This window comes from Bombina bombina, chromosome 5 (genome assembly GCF_027579735.1).
Source record: "Bombina bombina isolate aBomBom1 chromosome 5, aBomBom1.pri, whole genome shotgun sequence".
In the NCBI taxonomy this organism is placed as follows: Eukaryota; Metazoa; Chordata; class Amphibia; order Anura; family Bombinatoridae; genus Bombina; species Bombina bombina.
In genome coordinates, this window is record NC_069503.1 from 946,436,225 (window position 1) to 946,461,725 (window position 25,501).

The following is a 25,501-nucleotide window of genomic DNA, read 5'->3' on the forward strand; positions in this document are numbered from 1 at the left end:
TTGAAGAAGAGTGCTGTGCCATGGGCAACCGGAGCCACTCACTTTAGCGAGCTGCCGCAGTGCAGAGAGGGTGAGATTAGCACCCTTTTTTAGCAACTGAAACTACAGTTTATTTTTAGTGATGGTAAATCCTTGTGTTTTTTTAAACACTTGGATTTACTGTCACTTTAATGTTATGTTTTTCTTTATTGCATCTAAAAGATGTCATTTTAAAATGAAATGTAAACATTTTAATAAAATTGTCAGGATAGAAGGAATAATGGATGGTGCAAATACTGTCAAATTCTTGAGGAAAATCTGCTGCCCTCTGCCAGGAAGCTGTCAATGGGAAGAAGGTTTACCTTCCAACGTGACAATGACCCAAAGCACACAGCAAAAATGACCACACAGTGATTAAAGGAGAAAAAGGTGAATGTCCTGGCATGGCCTAGTCAGAGCCCAGAGTTAAACTGAAGACCGGCGACCCTGGAACTGAAGACCGGCGACCGCGGAGCCATGGAGCGTATAGGATCCTCTTTGTACGATCGCCGCCATCTTTGATCGCATACCTTGAATTCACTATTCAGTGTACGGCAGCGATCGTACAAAGAGGATCCTCCACGCTCCATGGCTCCGTGTTCACAGGTCTTCAGTTCCAGGGTCGCTGGTCTTCAGCTCCGCAGTCATGGGACTTCAGCTCCGCACTGCGCCGGATATTCCAGAAAGAAGAAGTCGCTGCTTGGAAGGTTTAATTATGTAAACTTTAGTAATTTGATTTTTTATTTTCTGCAATGTTAGCCTTTTTATTTTTTGTAATCTTAGCCTCTTTTTTTTTTGTAACTTTAGTGTTTTTTAGTTTAGTTTATTTGTGTTAATTTAGGGGGTGTTAGGTTAGGGGGCTTAGTAATTTAATTAATTATTTGCGTTGTGGGTTTTGTCGGTTTAAGGGGTTAATAGGTTAATAAGGTTTAATGCGATGTGGGGTTTTGCGCTTTAGGGGTTAATAGGGTAATTAAGTTTATTGCGATGTGGGAGTTTTGCGGTTAATAGGGTAATTAGACTTATTGCGATGTGGTTGGTTGACGGTTAAGGGATTAAGGGGTTAAATACTTTATTATTTTGCAATGTGTGGCTTTGCTGTGTAGGTGTTAATACTTCATATGGGAAGTTCGGGGTTTTTTTTGTTATACTTCGTGCGGGCAGTGTTTTTTTGCAATGCTCCGTTTTCCTTTGCTGCATCCCAGTGGATTCTTTCACCATCCTGCCATTTTCGGAATTCTGTTGGCTGCCTCGCACTGCCAATATTCCATTGAGGATGCGTGCGCAACTGCTGACAGCGACAGACATAACAAACGCAATTTTAGTAGATATTTATAAATATATATAGTCATAGCCAAAATTATTGGCACCCCTGCGTTTCTGTCAGATAATGCACCACTTTGCCCAGAAAATTGTTGCAATTACAAATGTTTAGGCATTCTCATGTTTTTTTCTTTTGTTTGTATTGGTATGACGCAAAAAAGTGGAGAAATAAAACCAAATCTGACACATTCCACGCAAAACACCAAAAATGGACTGGACAAAATTATTGGCACCTTCTCAAAATTGCAAGAAATAATTGCATTCCAAGTTTGTGATGCTCCTGTAATTTGTAATTAAACTCACCTGTATCAATTAACAGGTGCTGACAATATAGAAATCACACCGGCTACCAGTTAAAATGGTGAGAAACTGACTCAACCTTTCTGTACTGTGTCTCTGTGTGCCACACTGAGCATGAAGAAGAGAAAGCAGCAAAGAATTGTCAGAGGATTTGAGAACAAAAATTGTGGAAAAGCATGGACAATCTCAAGGTTACAAGTTTATCTCCAGAGATCTTAATGTTCCTGTGTCCACTGTGCGCAACATTGTCAAGACGTTTACAGCCCATGGCACTGTAGCTAATCTCCCTGGACGTGGATAAAAGAGAAAAATTGATCAAAGATTGCAACAAAGGATTGTTCGAATGGTGGATAAAGAACCTTGATCAACTTCAGGACAAATTCAAGCTGACCTTCAGGCACAGGGTACAAATGTGTAAGCTTGCACTATAAGTCGCCATTTAAATAAAAAGGGACGCTATGGTAGGAGACCCAGCAGAACCCCACTGCTGACACAGAAACATAAAAAAGTCAGATTGGAGTTTGCCAAAATTTATCTGAGTAATCCAAAATCCTTTTGGGAGAATATGCTGTGGATAGAGGAAACAAAATTACAGCGTTTTGTTAAAGCCCATCCTTCTACTGTTTTCCTAAAAAGAAATTAGGCTTTTAAAGGAAAGAATACAGCCCCTACAGTCAAACGGTGGAGGTTCACTAATGTTTTGGGGTTGCTTTGCTGCTTCAGGCACTGGATGTCTTGACTGTGTGCATGGCAGTATGAAATCTGAAGACTACCAAATAATTATGTGGTGCAATGTATGGCCCAGTGTCAGAAAGTTGGGTCTCCATCAGAGGTCATGGGGCTTACAGCAGGACAATGACCCAAAGCCCACATCAAAAAACACCCAGAAATGGTTTAAGACAAAGTTCTGGAGAGTACTGAACTGGCCAGCAATGAGTCCAGATCTCAATCCCATAGAGCACCTGTGGAGAGATCTCAAAACAGCAGTTGGGAAAAGGAACCCTTCCAATCTGAGAGAGCTGGTGCAGTTGGTGAAAGAAGAGTGGTCCAAAATTCCAATAGAGAAGTGTAAGAAACTCATTGATGGTTACTAGTGATGTCGCGAACATAAAATTTTCCGTTCGCAAACGGCGAACGCGAATTTCCGCAAATGTTCGCAAACAGGACTTCAATAGGCAGGAGAATTTTAAAACCCACATGGACTCTTTCTGGCCACAATAGTGATGGAAAAGTTGTTTCAAGGGGACTAACACCTGGACTGTGGCATGCGGGAGGGGGATCCATGGCAAAACTCCCATGGAAAATTACATAGTTGATGCAGAGTCTGGTTTTAATCCATAAAGGGCATAAATCACCTAACATTCCTAAATTGTTTGGAATAATGTGTTTAAAACATCAGGTATGATGTTGTATCGATCAGGTAGTGTAAGAGTTATGCCCGCTTCACAGTGACAGACCAAACTCCCCGTTTAACGCACCACAAACAACCGCAAACAGTCCATTTGCACAACCGCAAACTCCCCATTTGCACAACCGCAAACTCCCCATTTGCACAAGGTTGGATACCAAGCTAGCCATGTCCCGTTCCTTGTCCTCACTATTGTCATTAAAGGTCTCTTCCTCCACCCAGCCACGTACAACACCAAGGGTCCCCGAAAGGTGACAACAAGCCCCCTGGGACGCCTGCTGTGTTTGGTCTTCCACCTCCTCAAAGCCACCTTCCTCCTCTTCCTCCTCTGACTCGGTCTTCCAACTCCTCTGCAGAGCCACGCATTCCATGCTTGGCAGCCGTCAGCAGGTTTACCCAATGCACAGTGTAGGTGATATACCTGCCCTGACCATGCTTTGCAGGCCAGGTATCATTGGTCAGATGGACCCTTGTCCCAACACTGTGTGCCAGACATGCCATTACTTCCTTTTTCACAATCGAGTACAGGTTGAGGATTGCCTTTTGTGCAAAGAAATTTCGGCCGGGTACCTTCCACTGCGGTGTCCCAATAGCTACAAATTTTTGGAACGCCTCAGACTCCACCAGCTTGTATGGTAAAAGCTGACGGGCTAAGAGTTCAGACAAGCCAGCTGTCAGATGCCGGGCAAGGGGGTGACTTTGTGACATTGGCTTCTTACGCTCAAACATGTCCTTGACAGACACCTGACTGTGGGCAGATGAGCAGGAACTGCTCAAGGCAAGAGACGGAGTGGCGGATGGTTGAGAGGGGGCAAGAAGGACAGCAGTGGTTGACGTGGCTGAAGATGCTGGACCAGGAGGAGGATGGCGGCTTTGAGTTTTTGTGCTGCTTGTACTCATGTGTTGATCCCATAGGCGTTTGTGATGTGCGATCATGTGCCTTCGCAAAGCAGTTGTACCTAGGTGGGTGTTGGACTTCCCACAACTTAGTTTTTTTTGGCACAGGTTGCAAATGGCATCGCTGTTGTTAGAGGCAGACACACAAAAAAATGCCACACTGCTGAGCTCTGCAATGACAGCATTCTGGTGGTGGCAACAGAATGCGTTGATTGGCGTGCTGTCTGGCTGACCCCGGGTGCCGATGCATGCTGTCTGACTGTGCCACTAGCTCCTTGCAATGACCTCCCCCTGCTTCCAACTCGTCTCCTCCTCCTCTCTGTCTCCCCATCTGAACTTTCCCCCTCTTCTTCTTCTCTTCTAGCGGGCACCCATGTGACATCCACGGACGCATCGTCATCATCAACCGCTTCACTTGTATCTGACAACTCAGCAAAGGAAGCAGCAGCGGGTACATCATCATCATCACACCGTACGTCCATGTGTGTAATGCTGCCTGACTGAGACATATCCATGTTATATACATCCTCTGGCAATAATGGTTGCGCATCACTCATTTCTTCCAACTGCTGTGTAAATAACTCCTCTGACAGATCAAGTGAAGCGGCTGTGGTGCTAGTGTTGGTGGTGCGGCAGGCGGGCGAGCGGTAACTTGTGAGGTGCCCGAAGCTAAGCTGGAGGAGGATGGTGCGTCAAGGTTCCGAGCGGAAGCTGTAGAAGATTGGGTGTCCTGTGTTAGCCAGTCAACTATGTCCTCAGAACTTTTCGAGTTCAGGGTACGTGGCCTCTGAACACTGGGCATTATTCTAGGGCCAAAGGGAATCACAGCACCACGACCACGACGGCCCCTGTGGGGTGGCCTGCCTCTGCCTGTCATTTTTTTTTCCGATTAGTGGTACTATGCGTGCAAGCTACTGTGACAACAGATATGATGGGCACTGTGCACTGGCAGAAGTTGGCAGAGTAGACGCTGTAGGCCTGACACACACGGTTGCAGACAACTAACTGCTAATCAATCTATTACAGTCAAAATTGTATTTTTTTTTAATGTACACTACTGTTACACCAGATATGAGTTGCACTGGTGTGACACTGTGCCCTGGCAGGCCCTGAAATGCACACGAGTGAAGGAAACTGACTGCTATTATTTCACAGTCAAATTTCTAGTTGTTTTTTTTAATGTACACTACTGTTACACCAGATATGAGTTGCACTGGTGTGACACTGTGCCCTGGCAGGCCCTGAAATGCACACGCGTGAAGGAAACTGACTGCTATTATTTCACAGTCAAATTTCTAGTTTTTTTTTAATGTACACTACTTTTACACCAGATATGAGTTGCACTGGTGTGACACTGTGCCCTGGCAGGCCCTGAAACGCACACGTGTGAAGGAAACTGACTGCTATTATTTCACAGTCAAATTTCTAGTTTTTTTTTTAATGTACACTACTGTTACACCAGATATGAGTTGCATTGGTGTGACACTGTGCCCTGGCAGGCCCTGAAACGCACACGCGTGAAGGAAAGTGACTGCTACCATTTCACAGTCAAATTTCTATTTTTTTTTTATGTACACTACTGTTACACCAGATATGCACTGGTGTGACACTGTGCCCTGGCAGACCCTGAAAGCAGGGCCACCATCAGGGGGTGACAGGGGTGACTCCTGTCAGGGGCCCAATGGGCCAGGGGGGGGCATGAAGCAAGAACTAAAAAAAAAAAATATTTTTTTTTTAAGTTTTGGCAGCCACCAGTGGGTACTACAGCAGAGTGCTAATTGAGCATGGGAAATGTTATCACAAGGAGTAAAGTATTAGCATTTGAGAGGATTTCTGAGTGTGCACTAAACCACTATGCACAGTGTGAGACAGACTTGGCACTTTGTTTGTACAGTGTGTGCCTGAGTCAATTTTGAATTCACATAATTATTTTTGTTTGCACATTTACAAATATGATTCTTTAAAAAGCGATCTCTTAATTTCTGCAATTTTTTTTATCATGCATGTCACACACTGTTGATTTAGGGGATACAAGGTGCATAAATGTTTCCTCCTGTGAGTGTTTCTGTGGGTGTCTGTGTTTATGTCTTTGTGCTTTGGTTTGCGTGTCTGAGTGTGTATGTATTTTTTTTCTGTGGGTCTCTCCGTGAGGGTGGGTGTGTATGTCTTTGTGCATTTTCTGTGGATGTCTGTGAGGGTGTGTGCATATGTCTTTGAGCTTTTTCTATGAGTGTCTCTGTAAGGGTGTGTGTATGTTTGTCTTTGTGCATTTTCTCTGGATGCCTCTGTGAGAGTGGGTGTGTATGTCTGTGTTTTCTGTGGATGTCTCTGTGAGGGTGTGTGTGTGTATATATGTCTGTGTTTTCCGTGGATGTCTCTGTGAGGGTGTGTGTTTTCTGTGGGTGTCTCTGTGAGGGTGTGTGTATGTATTTGTGTGTTTTCTGTGGATGTCTCAGTGAGGGTGTGTGTATGTATGTCTTTGTGTGTTTTCTGTGGGTGTCTCTCTGTGTGTATGTCTTTGTGTGTTTTCTGAGGCTGTCTCTGTCGGTGTTTCCTTGGGTGTTTGTGCAAGTTTGTGTGTGTGTGTGTGTCCATTGTCTGGTCCTTTTTATGGCATTTTGACCTTAATACTGATTATTCACATCTTTCTACAGACTTTGAGACTAATGAGGCCTATTCCGGAAGTCACCAATCCACCATTTAATCTTTAAATTATTGTTAGGCAGTACAGGACCCTTCCTTTCAGCCACTGCATGCTGTTGTCATCATTTAGTTGGCATCTTCCTTTACAAAAAGATAATCAGAACTCCATATTTTGTTTTCTAAATCTCCTTTTTATACAAAACTGTAGTTTACCTGATTACTTGTCAGGTCAATGTAAACAAGTGCTGAGTGTCTGTTTGGGTGTCTATATGTGAATCCTCATGTGTGAGTGTATGTGTGTGTGTTTCAGTGTATGAGTGGGTCTGTTTTTGTGTATGTTACTACCTTTACAACATTTCCAAGTTTAAATAGACACTTAAGAATAAGGTGCATATACGTTTTAGTCACTTGGTCAAAAATTGCACATGTCAAAGGAGGGCGGGGGGCCCTGATCACTGGTTAAGTCAGGGGCCCCAAAATTTCTAGTGGCGGCCCTGCCTGAAACGCACACGTGTGAAGGAAAATGTTTGCTATTATTTCACAGTCAAATTTCTAGTTTTTTTTTAATGTACACTACTGTTACACCAGATATGAGTTGCATTGGTGTGACACTGTGCCCTGGCAGGCCCTGAAATGCACACGTGTGAAGGAAACTGACTGCTATCATTTCACAGTCAAATTTCTAGTTTTTTTTTTTTATGTACACTACTGTTACACCAGATATGAGTTGCACTGGTGTGACACTGTGCCCTGGCAGGCCCTGAAACCAGGGCCGCCATCAGGGGGTGACAGGGGTGACTCCTGTCAGGGGCCCAATGGGCCAGGGGGGGGGCATGAAGCAAGAACTAAAAAAAAAATTTTTTTTTTTTTTTAAGTTTTGGCAGCCACCAGTGGGTACTACAGCAGAGTGCTAATTGAGCATGGGAATTGTTATCATAAGGAGTAAAGTATTAGCATTTGAGAGAATTTCTGAGTGTGCACTAAACCACTATGCACAGTGTGAGACAGACTTGGCACTTTGTTTGTACAGTGTGTGCCTGAGTCAATTTTGAATTCACATAATTATTTTTGTTTGCACATTTACAAATATGATTCTTTAAAAAGCGATCTCTTAATTTCTGCAATTTTTTTATCATGCATGTCACACACTGTTGATTTAGGGGATACAAGGTGCATAAATGTTTCCTCCTGTGAGTGTTTCTGTGGGTGTCTGTGTTTATGTCTTTGTGCTTTGGTTTGTGTGTCTGAGTGTGTATGTATTTTTTTTCTGTGGGTCTCTCTGTGAGGGTGGGTGTGTATGTCTTTGTGCATTTTCTGTGGATGTCTGTGAGGGTGTGTGCATATGTCTTTGAGCTTTTTCTATAAGTGTCTCTGTAAGGGTGTGTGTATGTTTGTCTTTGTGCATTTTCTCTGGATGCCTCTGTGAGAGTGGGTGTGTATGTCTGTGTTTTCTGTGGATGTCTCTGTGAGGGTGTGTGTGTATGTATGTCTGTGTTTTCCGTGGATGTCTCTGTGAGGGTGTGTGTTTTCTGTGGGTGTCTCTGTGAGGGTGTGTGTATGTATTTGTGTGTTTTCTGTGGATGTCTCAGTGAGGGTGTGTGTATGTATGTCTTTGTGTGTTTTCTGTGGGTGTCTCTCTGTGTGTATGTCTTTGTGTGTTTTCTGAGGTTGTCTCTGTCGGTGTTTCCTTGGGTGTATGTGCAAGTTTGTGTGTGTGTGTGTGTCCATTGTCTGGTCCTTTTTATGGCATTTTGACCTTAATACTGATTATTCACATCTTTCTACAGACTTTGAGACTAATGAGACCTATTCCGGAAGTCACCAATCCACCATTTAATCTTTAAATTATTGTTAGGCAGTTCAGGACCCTTCCTTTCAGCCACTGCATGCTGTTGTTATCATTTAGTTGGCATCTTCCTTTACAAAAAGATAATCAGAACTCCATATTTTGTTTTCTAAATCTCCTTTTTATACAAAATTGTAGTTTACCTGATTACTTGTCAGGTCAATGTAAACAAGTGCTGAGTGTCTGTTTGGGTGTCTATATGTGAATCCTTATGTGTGAGTGTATGTGTGTGTGTGTTTCAGTGTATGAGTGGGTCTGTTTTTGTGTATGTTACTACCTTTACAACATTTCCAAGTTTAAATAGACACTTAAGAATAAGGTGCATATACGTTTTAGTCACTTGGTCAAAAATTGCACATGTCAAAGGAGGGGGGGGGGGGGGCCTGATCAATGGTTAAGTCAGGGGCCCCAAAATTTCTAGTGTCTGCCCTGCCTGAAACGCACACGTGTGAAGGAAAATGACTGCTATTATTTCACAGCCCCCCAACCCCTTTTATGAAGCTACTCATCATCCTATTTACTTTTCTCCACGATGCCTCCAATTTCTTGCCATCCCAAGCTGCCCTCCAGTATACCCTTTACACCAGATATGAGTTACACTGGTGTGACACTGTGCCCTGGCAGGCCCTGAAATGCACACATGTGAAGGAAACTGACTGCTAATATTTCACAGTCAAATTTCTAGTTTTTTTTAATGTACACTACTGCTACACCAGATATGAGTTGCACTGGTGTGACACTGTGCCCTGGCAGGCCCTGAAACGCACACGCATGAAGGAAACTGACTGCTATTATTTCCCAGTCAAATTTCTAGTTTTTTTTTTAATGTACACTACTGTTACACCAGATATGAGTTGCACTGGTGTGACACTGTGCCCTGGCAGGCCCTGAAACGCACACGCGTGAAAGGAAAATGACTGCTATTATTTCACAGTCAAATTTCTAGTTTTTTTTTAATGTACACTACTGTTACACCAGATATGAGTTGCACTGGTGTGACACTGTGCCCTGGCAGGCCCTGAAACACACACGTGTGAAGGAAACTGACTGCTATTATTTCACAGTCAAAAAAGTGTTGTTTTTTTAAATGTACACTACTGTTATACCAGATATGAGTTGCACTGGTGTGACACTGTGCCCTGGCAGGCCCTGAAACGCTCACGTGTGAAGGAAACTGACTGCTATTATTTCACAGTCAAAAAAGTGTTGTTTTTTTAAATGTACACTACTGTTACACCAAATATGAGTGGTGGCACTGGGCAAGTGGGCACAGTATACACTGTCAGCCTGACACACACGCTGGCAGGCAGGCAACTGCAATTAGATTACGCAGGAAAAAAAAAAAGCAGACTGATGTCCTAGCCCTAAAAAGGGCTTTTTGGGGTGCTGTCCTTACAGCAGAGATCAGATGAGTCCTTCAGGACTGTAGTAGACACTGAATACACTAGCCTAGCTATCGATTTCCCTATTAAATCAGCAGCAGCTACACTGTCACTCCTCTCACTAAGAATGCAGCTTCCGAATGAATCTAAAATGGATGCTGTCCAGGAGGTGGGAGGGTCTGGGAGGGAGGGTCTGCTGCTGATTGGCTGGAATGTGTCTGCTGACTGTGAGGCACAGGGTCAAAGTTTACTCAATGATGATGAATAGGGGGCGGACCGAACATCGCATATGTTCGCCCGCCGCGGCGAACGCGAACAAGCTATGTTCACCGGGAACTATTCGCCGGTGAACTATTCAGGACATCACTACAGAAAGCGATTGATTTCAGTTATTTTTTCCAAGGGGTGTGCTACCAAATATTAAATTGAGGGTGTCAATCATTTTGTCCAGTCCATTTTTGGATTTTTTACGTGTAATGTGTCAGATTTGGCTTTTTTTCTCCACTTTTTTGTGTCATACCAATACAGACAAAATAAATAAACATGTGGATGCCTAAACATTTGTAATGGCATCAATTTTCTGGGCAAAGTGGTGCATTATCTGACAGAAATGAAGGGGTGACAATATTTTTTTTCTCCACTTTTTTGTGTCATACCAATACAGACAAAATAAATAAACATGTGGATGCCTAAACATTTATAATTGCAACAATATTCTAGGCAAAGTGGTGTCTTCTACCCTCACTCCTGCTCTTACACACATCTTCAACCTATCTCTTTCTACCGGCTCATTCCCATCTTCTTTCATGCAATAGTCACTCCCATACTCAAAGAACCCTCCCTTGACCCTAATTCTCCTGAAAGCTACCGCCCGATATCACTGCTCCCACTAACATCAAAACTCCTTGAAAAACTAGTTTACAATCGCCTAACCCACTTCCTGTCCGCCAACTCCTTGCTTGACCCCCTGCAATCTGGATTCCGCCCCAAACACTCAACTGAGATTGCCCTTACCAAGGTTACGAACAATCTTCTCTCTGCTAAAAATATTGGCCACTACTCCATACTCATCCTACTTGACCTCTCAGCTGCCTTTGACACAGTTGACCACCCCCTCCTCGTACACACCCTTAGCTCTTTTGGCCTCTGTGGCACTGCTCTATCCTGGTTCCACTCTTATCTTTCTCACGGGTCTTTTTCTGTGTCATTTGCCAATGACTCCTCCTCTCTAATGCCTCTGTCTGTTGGAGTACCTCAAGGATCTGTTCTGGGTCCTCTACTCTTCTCCATTTATACTTCTTCTCTGGGTAAACTTATCAACAGTTATGGCTTCAAATATCACCTCTATGCTGAAGACACCCAGATCTACCTCTCCACCCCTGCTCTCTCTCCCTCTGTCCTTTCTCATGTCAGCAACTGCTTATCTGGTATTTCTTCCTGGATGGCCTCTCACCACCTAAAGATTAACATGTCCAAGACTGAGTTCCTTCTTATCCCACCCTCAAGCTCTACGCCGACCTGTGACTTCTCTATCCCTGTTGACGGCATCACCATTTCCCCATCGCCCCATGTCCGCTGCCTCGGAGTTACACTTGACTCAAATCTATCCTTCACCCCCCATATCCAATCGCTTTCTACATCCTGCCGCAACCATCTACGCAACATTTCCAAGATTCAACCTTTTCTGTGCGCTAACACCACAAAGCAAATAATCCACTCCCTTGATATTTCCCGACTTGACTACTGCAACAACTTACTTACTGGCCTTCCTCTTTCCTGCCTCTCCCCTCTTCAATCCATCCTAAATGCCTCTGCCAGGCTGATCCACCTTTCCCGTTGCTCTGTATCTGCTGCACCTCTCTGCGAGTCCCTTCATTGTCTCCCCATACACAGCAGAATTAAATTCAAAATTCTCACCCTTGCATACAAAGCGCTCACCAACTCTGCTCCCCTCTACCTATCCTCTCTAATCAACAAGTATACTCCAGCCCGCCCACTAAGATCCAACAATGACCTGCTCCTTGCTTCTGTGACTATCACCTCCTCTCATGCTAGACTGCAGGACTTCTGTTGTGCAGCACCTACCCTCTGGAACACTCTCCCTCAAGCTGTCAGGCTTTGCCCAAATCTTTATTCCTTTAAATGCTCTCTGAAGACTTTTCTGTTCAGAGAAGCCTACCACCCAACTCAATAATATTCCTTTTACCTAACAACATTTCCCTCCTCTAACTCTGCATTAACATCTTTCTCAATCTTGCAGTCCTAACCTCCTGTTTCTCAACCTCCTACCCTTCTAGATTGTAAGTTCCCACGGGAATAGGGCCCTCGATTCCTCCTGTATGTGTTTGTAAATCGTGTCCTGTCTCTTAGTCTTAGAAGTTTTATACTATTTTATTTAAATGATCTGTATCCATGGACAGCACTGCGGAATATGATGGCACTTCATAAATAAAGTATTATAATAATAATAGGCAAAGTGGTGCATTATCTGACAGAAATGCAGGGGTGACAATAGTTTTGGTCATGACTGTATATATATATATATATATATATATATATATATATATATATATATATATATATATATATATATATATTCATATCCATCTTTAGACATGCATGTATGTATCTCAATTTTAAATACTTGGGGGCCGAATTATCAAGCTCGCCGGAAACAGAAGTTATGATGCAGTGGTCTAAAGAAGGACATGATATGTCCTTCTCACAGTTTCCTCTTCACATTGTCTTCTTCGCATCCTCTTGTTCTCCCTCACCCAAATGTATTGCACACATCCAAAGCACTCCAGCCACCAGAAAAAAATCTTTGTTTAAAAGACCTTTATTTTTATTAGTTGGATCAAAAAGTTACAGGAACAATGTTTCAAACCTACAAAAGGGTCTTAGTCATGTACACTGATTGCACACAGGTTTGTACCTTTTATACCCTCACCTGTGTAATACAGAGTTCTAGGTAACATTATAATGACATCTACTGGTAAAATATCAGTATTACATCTTCTTTCAACTTCAATGTTAACCCTTAATGTACCATACTCAAAAAGTTAAAAACAAAGGTAAAATAAAACCATTATATACAAGTTTTTTTTGTTTTTGTTTTTTTAAAAAACAGAATATAACACAACAAGTATATGTCATTTTACAAGAATAGACTCCAATCAAAGTCTTTGTTGAGACCTTTGGGTGTCATAGTATCCAATTTGTTGCAGCCACTTTTTCGATAACCTGAAACCAAAGCTGGCTGATGTTATGTCCCCCGAGAGGAAGTGAGAGGAAACAGGTGCTTCTTTATCCTTCCGTCTGATGTTTGACTTATGTTCTGGAAGTCTCTCTCTGGTCTCTCTACAGGTCTCACCAATATAAATTAGACCACATAGACATTTGATTAGATAGATATCAAATGTTGATCTACAAGTGAGATAATCTAAAATTTGTTACCATTGGTCGGATGGAAGAAAAATTATCTTTTGATCATTGATCCACAGTGGCTACAATTAAGGCATGGGTAACAGCCTGATTTGGTACTCCATATAGTTTTTTGTATAGTTTATTTATTACTTCCAATATCTGAATAGACTAGTTGATCTTTGAGACTTTTATTCCTCTTAAATGCTGTCATGGGCATGTTTTTAAAGACTTCTATTTGTGGATTGCAGTCTCTAATTATGTGCCAATATTTCCTCACAATCTGATTAATTTTAGGACTAAGTCTGTTATACTGAGTAATAAAAATTAAACTCTCTTGTTCATTGACTTTATTTTTCCTAACAGACATTTCTTTTAACCTCAGTTTACATTTAGTCTTGTCAGTCACTATACGCTTGACCCTTAGAAATTGGCTTTTAGGTATAGCCTTTAAGGTATTAATAGGATATTTTTGTCTGTGGATTTGACATATAAATCTGAATGTAAAAAAACAATCACCTTGTTTACATGAGTGTCTAAAAAATTAATTCCTATTTCATTCATTTCCAGAGTGAATTTAAGGCCATGTACTGCGTTGTTCAGATCCTCAACAAACTCTACCAGGGTTCCAACGTCTCCCAACCACACACCAAAAATATCCTCTATGTACCTCCACCAGGAGGTACCCTAGAGCAAGAACAACTTATTGGAGTAAACACATTTTATTTGCGTATATATTTGCGTATGTGGGGCGATGTTGGAACCCATGGCAGTTCCCTGTTTCTGCAAATAAAAAGTGTGCATAAAAAGAAAATAATTGTAGTGTAATAAAATGGTTAACAGATCTATCAAGATCTACCACTTATATGTTTTATTGAGTTATAAAGGCTACCTACATCAAGAGAGAACAATATACATTTGTCACCAATTTAGCCTACTTCTTTAATTTTTGCTAAAAAATCATTAGTGTCTCTTATATAGGCGGTGGTATTGTACAAGCAGTTCTGGTGAACTGCTTGTGTAATGATAAATGCCGACAGTGTATGCTGTCGGCATTTATCGATGTGCAGCGGACATGATACGCTACATCGTATCATGTCCGCTCGCACTTTGATAAATATACCCCTTGGTCTGCCTTTTTATTTCTTACACCTGAGACCTCATCATATATTTGAGCCCTTAAAACTTCTGTGTGCAATATTTTTTTTAATAATTTGTATTAGTGTTATTATGAGTGTAACTGTACTTTGTAATGTGTTTTTATCTGTTTTGTGATACTTTTTTGTTTAGCAAAACAGTTAACCAGAGCACTGAGGATGCGGTAATCCTTCTAGCGTAAATCACGATTGTGCTCAAGTGATCGCATTTACTTTCAACTTGTAATACCAGTGATAAACCCCTTTTAAGCATTATATTATAATGTAGGAGTTGCTCCTTCATATACAGATCCTTGCATAGTGAGATAAACAGCTCAGAAGGTAAAATGTGCCTTTATAAAAATGTTTGAAGGACCTTACAGTACTAATGAGACATCCTTAGATCTCAAATCTTTTGTCCACAAGTTTCGCTGACATTTATTTCTGGCTGACTATCCATCATTTACAAACAAACATGTCAAAGATAGAATAATAACTAATACCCTGATTTTAATTCTACCTCCAACATTTCTCTTACTGTTGAGGATTGCAAATCTCACAAATCCTGAAGTTCTTTGTCTTGTAGTCATACTTTATTCTGTTTTCTCCTATACCCTTCATATTGAATAATTCAATAAAGTCTGTTGTAACCACCTGTCAACATCTCCAAGATGTATCCCTGTCTAATGTTAAACTCTGCCAATAGACTAATAATCTTCCATCTAAACAATTGCTACCCCCATATGACGTAATGCCTTTCCTTTGTATCTCTGCTCTAGGCTCTAAATATTATTGGACCCACCATAATGTAAGCTCTGCTCATATCTTTCTCCTCTTTTCTTTCAAAATTGATTTCTCTCATTCCCACATACAAGAGATTTTCTGATCGGCCTTTTCACTATGAAATTTTTCTTAATCTCATTCTTTCTATAATTAGACAAAATCTTCTAAACAACAACTTTGTTCTGTTCATCTTCTGTTTCTGTCATCCCAATTAAACACCTGTGAGCCTTTTCCAATCTATTAGAAAAGCCAGGGAAAGTGTTAGGTTTTGTAATGTTTTCTTATTTACCTGCATTAAAAACAATCATCTTCACAATTCTCTTTTAGGGCCTGATGATAAAAGATCTTGCTTGGAGAGAAACTGTAGTGTAGATTTCACAGTAGCTGAACTCACTGAATGCTAGAAGAACTGCACTGCGAAATCTCTCACAAGATTTTAAACAGGCAAATTTTGTTATACTTGTCTACATTTCTGTATATGGAGGAAAGACAAGCCCAGTGTAGCAATATAGCATTTATTTTACTTTACACTTCCGATTGGTGCCTTTTATTATTATTACATTTAAGCTTTGAACTTTCAGTTTTATATTTTAATACATTTAGATTTAGATCGTGCAGTGATTTTACAAATTTTGATTATGTTTTGAAAGTTTCTGTGTTACTTATGATCATACTTTGTAAATGTATGTGTATATTTTTCAAATTACATAGCACTTTGTATTCTCTTTTGTAAAATAAAACAGAGCTTCAGAAAGTGGGAAAGCTATGTGAGTTCCCAGGGCATAACAGGGGATTCTCAGGGTATGTCTGAAGCTCTTTCACAATTCTTGTGAAATTACATAAGCATTTTAAACAAGCTAATCTTACTGAATTATCTTGCCAGCTGTATGCAGGTGAAGTTTGCTCAAAATTCACAATACACTTATTTAAGTGACAAAAAAGCAATATACTACACTAGATGCAATAGCAAGTAAAATTGTATTGAAAACATTTTAATTTAATTTGCATTTGCTGCAAAAGAGACTTTGGGGCCGATTTTTCAAAGTTTTAACTTATAATGCACTGGAAGTCTGCGTCAAATTTGACGCAAATTTGATCCGCCGTAGTTAACAAGATTGTCAAATGTTGAAATGTGTGGTGTAATATACGCTTCCACGATATCAATCCAACGCAGATCGATGCTTGTGTTATTCGAGTGGAATACTGATCATCTACCATCACATTTTTTTTTTATTTTTTTTTTAATTAAAATTTTTATTGAGGTTGTAAGAAATGTTACACAGATATTCAATCAGTAACAAGAATTACTTAACATTGGGACATACATTATTAATACAAGGGCTAAGCACAACAGTCTGAGTATTACAGCTCTATACATAGATTCTGTGCATCGTCACAAGAGTATTAATACAATGACTATAGTATATAATTCTATAGCTAAAATTTACTCTTCAGGTGTGTAAATAAAGAGATTAAGAATAAGTGATAAGCAAACGAGAATGATGTTATAAAGTAAAGATGACTAGTATGTCAGTAAAAAAAATAATGGAACCTCATTTTTATATTATATTCCTAGGAAATATGTATCCCATCTCGCTATAAAGGATATTCATGAAATGGGATTAGTGCAAGATTGGGTTGGAGTTGGTTTGGTCACTTTTGGACCAAGTTAGCAAGGCAGGGGGAAAGGTAATACAACGGGCAAGAGCCGCTCTGAGTGGATTAGGGGAGGGGATGAGGGACGGAACCATATAGGGTGCCAACATAGTAATGTGGAAAGAGTGAACTTCTAAGGGCATGTTAAAGCTTAAGGCTCTAAGAATAATATATACATGTGTATCTAAGTCAATAAAAACTGAGAGGGTCAGCACTCTATACCTATGACAAGTTAATGTGTAATTCTATGTAGATCTCCCTTATTTAATTGTCTTTAGACGTATAATGACCCTTACGGATGACACATATTTTCACTAGAGGGTTGAACTATTCACCAGGGTCTCTGTTCTTGAGGTCATAGTGTAACCACTAGTGGGTGTGTGGATGTACATACATAAACAAATACCAATACATCGATAGATACATACCTATACAGATAAATACAGATAAACTCCTATCTATATATACATACATTTAGATGCACCAGATATAAACCAATATAAACTAGGTTCCTGAAGAGAGAGTGAGGAAATTTGTTGAAATAAATGGGATCATCTAACTTAAGAGTACGCCATTTAAAGAACTTAATATTTTTTGGGGGGACCAGACATAGCTAGATCTAAAGCTGACTACTTAAATATATCTGTCATAACTGCAACGTGTTGAGTGTCCTATTAGAACAGCCATTTGACTATATATAGTATGCTCCTATTAACCAAACCTATGCAACTGCTAAAATGTATGTATTGGGGAGATTAAGTAATCTATATGGTATGCTTGGGTTAGAATGAATCTATAGTTCCCCAAAGAGTGGTAATGGTAGCAAGCATATCCTATCACGTACAATATTAACAAGAGGGGCTGAATAACGCTAACCTAAACTGTATAAAAGAGCTTTCTAGAGTATTACAACATCAATCTGAAACATATGAGACTTGAACTTAACAAGACGAGCTGCATTAGAAAGTTTGACACTCCAGAAGTGAATTCTAAGACAAGTTAAACATATCTTTAAATATAATATCAAACAAATGACTAGTGCTACAAACCAGCGGTCAAAATAGAAATACATTTTACCAACATGAAAACTGACAGAAGCTATACGACCCCACTATAACATTTCAAACTTTAGAGTCATCATTAGTATCCATGGGTTGTATGGGATACATAAGGAGGGTCCTTTTAGATAGGCTTGAAATCGTCAGGACCTCTTGTGAACCAGTAGGGGAGGCTATTTAATTTTAGATGTAACAGTTAAGGATGCCACCTATAAAATCAGACATACCGTCATCATGCTGGTGGACTCTCATCCATATGTTGAGCACATATACTTGTGAAATGACTTAAAAGTGCAAAATAGCCCTCCTTAATAATACAATATATGCGTGCTAACTTAGAAACATACTGGTTGCATCTGCTAAAGACCTAAAATAACTACAGTGATCTAGTGAACATTAACATTTAACGTATTCCTAGTCTCAGATTTAAGATATGATTCTCTACTAGGGTACATACATAGTCTAAGTCCTAAACCTAAAAGTGGTGAGCATAAACAGAAGGACCTAGAAAAAAAAAAGATCTCGGTGCCATGCGATCTGTCCATTTGTTGTCTCAGAAAGATCTGCAAGTGAGAGGGAGCGTTAGGCTCCGAGTATATGACCCTGCTATCCCACTCCACATCTCAAAGTCTGAGAGACTCCTGTCATCCGATAGAGCTCTTGAAGGTGTACCTGGCTTCTGAGGCGTCTTAGGGGTAGGTTATGTTTCGGGAGCCACCGGAGATTGTAAATAGAAAGGGCCTTGGCCGAGTCCTTGGAATCAGCTAACTCCATGTTGTCGATAGAAATGTGAACTGCGGCCTTCAGGTAACGGATCTTATTCGTGTCTTTCAACTGACTCTGAGCCGGCTTCAGCTGCATTGTGCAATGCTGCACAGGATCTGTGTGCACATCGAAAGGCTGCAGAGCGCTGTATCGTTCACAGAGAAGTATCCATTCTGTCATCTCAGAACTAGGCTTCTGAATAGCTGTGAGATATACCTCTTCTGCCTCCAGATGTGTATCCAGTTTCCGAATTGGGGTATAGAAGTTATAATAACCAGCAACCTCCTTACTGTCCACTGGTGGCGGCTCAGACTGTTGCGGGTTCATGGCGGCTCTCAACTCTCTAGTAAGGGCTTGCCGGTGGTTGTCCAGTAAAAGCTCCAGTTTGTGAAGCGCAGATACTATTTTCCTTTCCATATTACAGCTTATAAGGCGGTTAAAGAGTGAAAGATGTCTCTCTAAACAAAGAGATGGTGCTTAGGCGTCCCCAAGATGGCGGCTCACTCTATGCTGCGATCCCAGAAAGCAGGAAGGTCTTTGTATTTGTTGCATCGCCAACTATTCTGCTTCATTGACCCATGTCACATGTCCTCTTGTTCTACCACATGTTAAAGGTCACAAATTGGGGAATAAAAGATCTTAACGTGCCAATATTATAAGTGATTTGTAAGCAAACAGCAGGAGCTCTAGCATGGCACGTCTTGTTGTTTCGGCTGCTGGCCATCTACCATCACATTTGATTCCGTTTGACCCTCTTGCCAATTTATCAAACATTTATCAGGTACGCTTGCATCAATTCCGATGCAGTACCTATTGTTCAAACCTCCACCCTTGAGGCCGTGAATGCCATAGAAATCAATGGGAGTCTGAAAACACAGAAAGGTTATGTTCGATGCTGCAAGAGAATGAAGCATATTAGATAATAAAAGTAAATTAGAAACTTTATTAAAATTGTATACTCTTTCTAATTCAAAAAATATTATTGCTCCAAATAATAATAGTAGATATAGGGATACAAATTTAATGAGAGACAAAGATGTAACATAATCTATAAGTAGTAATGTATTTATTTCAAAGCAAGGGGACAATATTATTGCTCCAAATTTGGTACAAAGTATTGCTCCAAATTTGGTGCACTAGTAGATATAGGGATAACAATGAAATACATTACTACTTATGGATTATGTTACATCTTTGTCTCTCATTACAAAGCAAGGGGACAATATTATTGCTCCAAATTTAATGCGATGTTTTGATCCAGATTTGGTGCACTAGTAGATATAGAGATAAAAATTAAATAAATTCTTAACATAATATACTTTTAACTCTTTTTTTTTTTTATAAATCTATTTGCACCATGGTCCCCCTCTCCACTTCATACCAAATTTAAAGCAACACTTTTCGCACCAGATGACGCAATACTCAAAATCAACCCACAAACTAGTAAAATTTTCCACCACTTTTGATTGGGAAATGCATAATCATATGATTTATGACATCAGCCAATCTGATTTAAATATACATTTTCTACTATCCCTAACAAATCAAATTGCGTGATACTTGTGTCATTGATCACTCATCAGAACTTGCAAGTGCCATTTGTTACTACATTGTGTATTATACTTTGAAAGTATGTATATGTGAATTAGTATTAAAGTTAAACATTGATGATGACATTAGGACACACAGTATAATATTTAGGCAATGATTTTAAAAATTTAATGATGTTTGATTTAATATAATCTTAAACTGATAGCTCAAAGGGATAGTCTACCTAACATTAAACTGTTATGAATCAGATACAGCAGAAATTAAAATCACATCTTTGCTGTCATGCAATTTTCAGTGTTTTTCTTCTTCTCTTGAATTTCATTTTCATTAAGAAATTTCATCTAGGGGTGGTGTTTAAAACTAGACTGCAATCAGGAGGGGTTACACAGATGCAGAAAGAAAGGTGTCCCAGCTCTTAAATATCCATTGATAGAAAATAAATACATATGATACCCTGATTACATGTTATATTCAAAATTATTCCCGCTCAGAATAATAATACATTTTCACTATATACATATAGTGGTGTAAATAAACACATAGATATGAAAGACAACATTGTTTAGAACAAAAAAGGAATTTAGGGACATGAAAATATGCTTGCAAAAGGTTTGTGACATAACACACACACATATATATATATATACTGTATATATATCTATATACACAAGTATGTGCAAAGATATATGTACAAATATAGCATTAATAATCATTTTAAAATACAAAAATACATGAGATAGGCATATTATAATTTCTAGAAATACAATACACATTTATGTGAAAATATCATATATCAGTCTTTTGTATAACAAATACATATATTTTTTTTTTTATGAGATACTATTGTTTGTTCGGGTATAAATCTAGCTATTTCTTGGACATCAACAGATGAAAAATAAAAGATTAGCTTTAGAGAAATGTGCTTGTTAATGGACAGTAATGAAATGCTATAAATAAAGTTGGAAAAAAATGAATATCCGTGACATTGATGACTCTTATTTATCAACAGTCTGATCTGGGACAAAACTACAGGGGGTGCAGAGGGCGCAACTGCGACTGGGCTAGGGTGAGGGCCCAGCTTTAAAAAAAAAAAAAATTTAAATAAAAAACATTGACCTGCAACTGCCTGCACTGATATTATGTGAGTGTTACATGATGCCTCACTAGTGCCTCTGACTACAGGGGTTAGGGTTTCTGTTTTACCCATTGGTATTTATGTGTGTGTGTATGTGTGTATGTATGTATGTGACTGTGTGTGTATTTATGCATGTATGTGTGTGTGTATGTATGTCTGTATGTATGTGACAGTGTGTGTATTTATGCATGTATGTGTGTGTTTGTGTGTATGTTTGTGGAACCAGCAAATTACAGAACTTGTTACTACAGCATGAGGGGGCGGGGGTAAACAGTGTCACTATACAGTACCAATATATACAGTACGGGGGGGCTGGACCATGTCACAGACTACTGTGGTCACTCTATAAACTACTGGGGTGGGTAGGGTCAGGCCAGCCATCTCACTGGCAGATTACAGACTGTGTCACTAAGTTACTATATACAGTACTGGTGGGTTAAATAGTGTCACTATATACAGTAATAGGGGGTCAGACCATCTCACAGACTGTGGGCACAGGGTAACTCCTTTTGCAGACATGTAATCTGATTCACATTTTTTTTCTGTGTTTAATGTAAAAAAAAAGTGCAAAGTTTAAATGTAACTTTATCTGAAGTGTAAATTAATATAAAATACAAAGCAGAAGAACTGTCATGTCATGCAGCACCATATTGCACTGGGCTTGTCTCTCCTTCACATACAGAAATGCAGGTAATGCCCCTTGGATAAGTATAGCAAAATCTACCTTTTTTTAAATTTCACTAGGGATATTGCAGTGTTGGATGATCATTTTATATAATCTCGTCTGAGCAGAAAAGTTAATATTGGGCCCTTAGAGAGGGTGACATAACTCTTCTTAAATGAATGTATGTTCCTACCCCTACCCTTGTTCACACTTCTTTAGTGTATTAAAAATAAAATTAAGAAAAAATCCATAATAAATACTTGCATCAATAAAGATTCTATACAGAATTTTACAAAATGTATATTTTACACTTAATTGGTTCTTTCATTTATTTGGATATCTATACATTTTATTAGCTCAGAGAAACACAAGTCTATAAGCCCTGACCTCAATCTAAAGTCCTTCTATGTATTGTTTTAGGTGTAACAAAGCAGAGTATGTATGTCTATCAGTAAGTCTGTCAAGTGGCATGCGAACCCTACTCTAAAACAGAGACATCTCCTTCTTAAAAACAAGACATTACTTACCCAGTTTTTGCACATTCTGGGGGAGTCTAGGGTCCATTTTAGGACATATACTTTCATAAAACTCAGTAGACATATTAATTATATGTCTATGGTAATCATCTGCTACCTGGAGAGCAATCAGACAAAGAGGGGAATTCCCTCTTTCATATGAGGTGGTACTGGGTCTGTTTAACCCTTTTCTGGCTCTTCTGAGCAATTTCCACATTTCTTCTGAGCTGTTTTGCAGTTCTAGATGTTGCCCCTCTGTAGGTCATGTTATAATGAGAAGCCTACACATATTATTATTATTTTTTTTCTACAGACCCCGCTGATTCAAATTAAACTATTAATGTATGTATATATCAAGTGAGAACTCAAACACAAAATGTGTTAAAAAATTTATATTTTTGAAAAATGTCAATAAACAAGATGGTAAAAATAGTGTGTGTTTGTTTCACTAAACACAATAGGAAAAAGAAGGGGTTAACCTCATATAAATAAAAGCCTTTATGTATTTATATATATATATATATATATATATATATATATATATATATATATATATATATATATATATATATATATATATATATATATATATATATATATATATATAATAAACAGTGTAAAATTAATGTGAAGAGTGACATAAAATACTTTTTCTTAGAAACTGACTGAATTCTGACAAATAACCTGTTCTATTCTGTCTTGTTCAGGGTCCTGATGAAGAACCTACCCAGTACTGTCTACAAGTTGCTGATCTGGTCTGTCATTACCAAGAGCTTTCCTGTCTTTTTCCCACTTTGCCACACAACCAATCTACTAGTTTGTCAAGTCCACTTCTGCTTTACTTCTGACAAAGACGTTTCCAGATTATGAGTTTGCCAAATCTAGTTTCTGCCTCTGTGTTGTTTGGGCAAACTGTTATTCCAGATTATGAAACTTCTAAACCCTGTTCCGTCTGCTTCTTTTCCTATTCTGGCCATCATTTTTGGTCTATCCATACAAACTCTGCTTCTCTATAATGTTCCAGTACCATTTATCAAGGTCTACAATGTTGTAATAGAAATCTCCACTCTTGTGATTCTCTTCTGTAAACCAAAGAAGACAACGTATTTTTTGCTTCTAGCTTCTATCTGTAAAAAAATTATATTGATAGTGTAGAGCTCAGTATGGGCTAGCAACAAGCTTAAGGGTTAAGGTTCTGGGGTTTGTTAAGTGCAGTAGTGAGTTTCAACTATGTTGCATTGTTTGGGCAGGGGATTTGCTTACCTTTATAAGGTCCTGAGAGGAAGTACTAGGCCTCTTTTTCTTTCTGCTAGCTGAAGATTGCTCTGGTGGCAGGAGGTCTTGGCCCCTTGTTACATCCTTAGGCTAAGTAAATGGGGTGGAGCGATGGGTGCGCCGAAAAGAGGGGCCTACAATCCTAAGTGGCTGCTTAGGGTGTCCCTCCTATTAGGTGATCCAAGGGAACTTCCTACAAATCCTGTTTTCTGGTTCTGGGCGGAGCACTGGGGCTCCGCTGCACCTTCAGAGGCGGTGCCTTGACCTCTTGTCTAACTTGAGGAATTTGTAGGGCTCATCTTGCTACCATCCATAGTTAATTGGTCATGTTGAATCAATGCAGCCTGCCATGGTCTTTTCCACTATACTTGGTCTTGTGTCTTATTTATTACTAAGTTTTAATAACTGGACTGGGAATACCCAACTAGGGCCTTTAATCCCTTAAACAATAGTATCATCTTAAATTATTATTTGCTTTACTCAGCAATTAGCTGGAGAGTTTCTAAACACTTAGGGCACTTGTTGAGTTGAGCTTACATTACAAGTTTAAAGTAAACTGTATTTGCTCTCACGCTAACCTGACAAGCGCAAAAAGCCGATTAGAATATTGTGTGCACGTTCATATAGTTCCACTTCAAAAGTCAATTTTTCTGTGAGCTAACAGTTTGAATTGTTGTCCAATCAGCACTCTCTCCATATGGCACTTTTGTTGTACCTAGAGCGCTGATTGGAGAACAATTAAAACCATTCGCTCACAGAAAAATTTACTTTTGAAGTAGGCGGCGGAGCGCAGGAGTATTTGAATTTCATATCTATACGAAAATGTAAGTTATAGCACATCTTCATTAAAACTGGTGAATTAAACTCCAACTAAAATGTCACTAACATTCCGGATCTGATTTTATAAAGGGGAGAATTTACCATCACTTTAAGTATCAGATGGGTTAATGCTGTATAATGTTATTAGAGAATTGGAATACTATCAAGGTTGCAACAAAAAGATGTAAAAGGGCTCTAATCAGATCATCCCAATTATTTATTTTTACCACCTGACTTTCACACTCAAAATAATACCCATGTTTTACAAAAAAAGGATGAAGTATTTTTTATGTTTTATGTTCACTTAGGGATGCTCCCCTAAATACATTATTGCTTTATATGAATTTGTTTATTTTTATGCTTATTTTAACCCCCATAACCACAACAGTTTGTAAGATTAGGTGAAACTGTTAGTATACAACTTTTACTTATTCATAACAGTATGTCTTTATGTGACTATGGCCTCTATTTATCAAAGGTCTGTCGGACCTGATCCGACAGTGCGGATCAGGTCCAACAACCTCGCTGAATGCGGAGAGCAATACGCTCTCCGTATTCAGCATTGCACCAGCAGCTCACAAGAGCTGCTGGTGCAATGCCGCCCCCTGCAGACTCGCAGCCAATCAGCCGCCAGCAGGGGGGTATCAATCAACCTGATCGTACTCGATCGGGTTGATTTCCGGCGATGTCTGTCCGTCTGCTCAGAGCAGGCGGACAGGGTTATGGAGCAGCGGTCTTTGTGCCAGAAAAACGGAAAAACGGGGCATCAAGCTCCATTTGGAGCTTGGTAGATAGGCCCCTATGTCATAAATAGTGTCACCAACTGACTCCTCATGCAAAACTTGTCGGTGCAAATGACCATATTGGCCTTATGTTTTAAAATAATGCAATCACTTCTCAATGT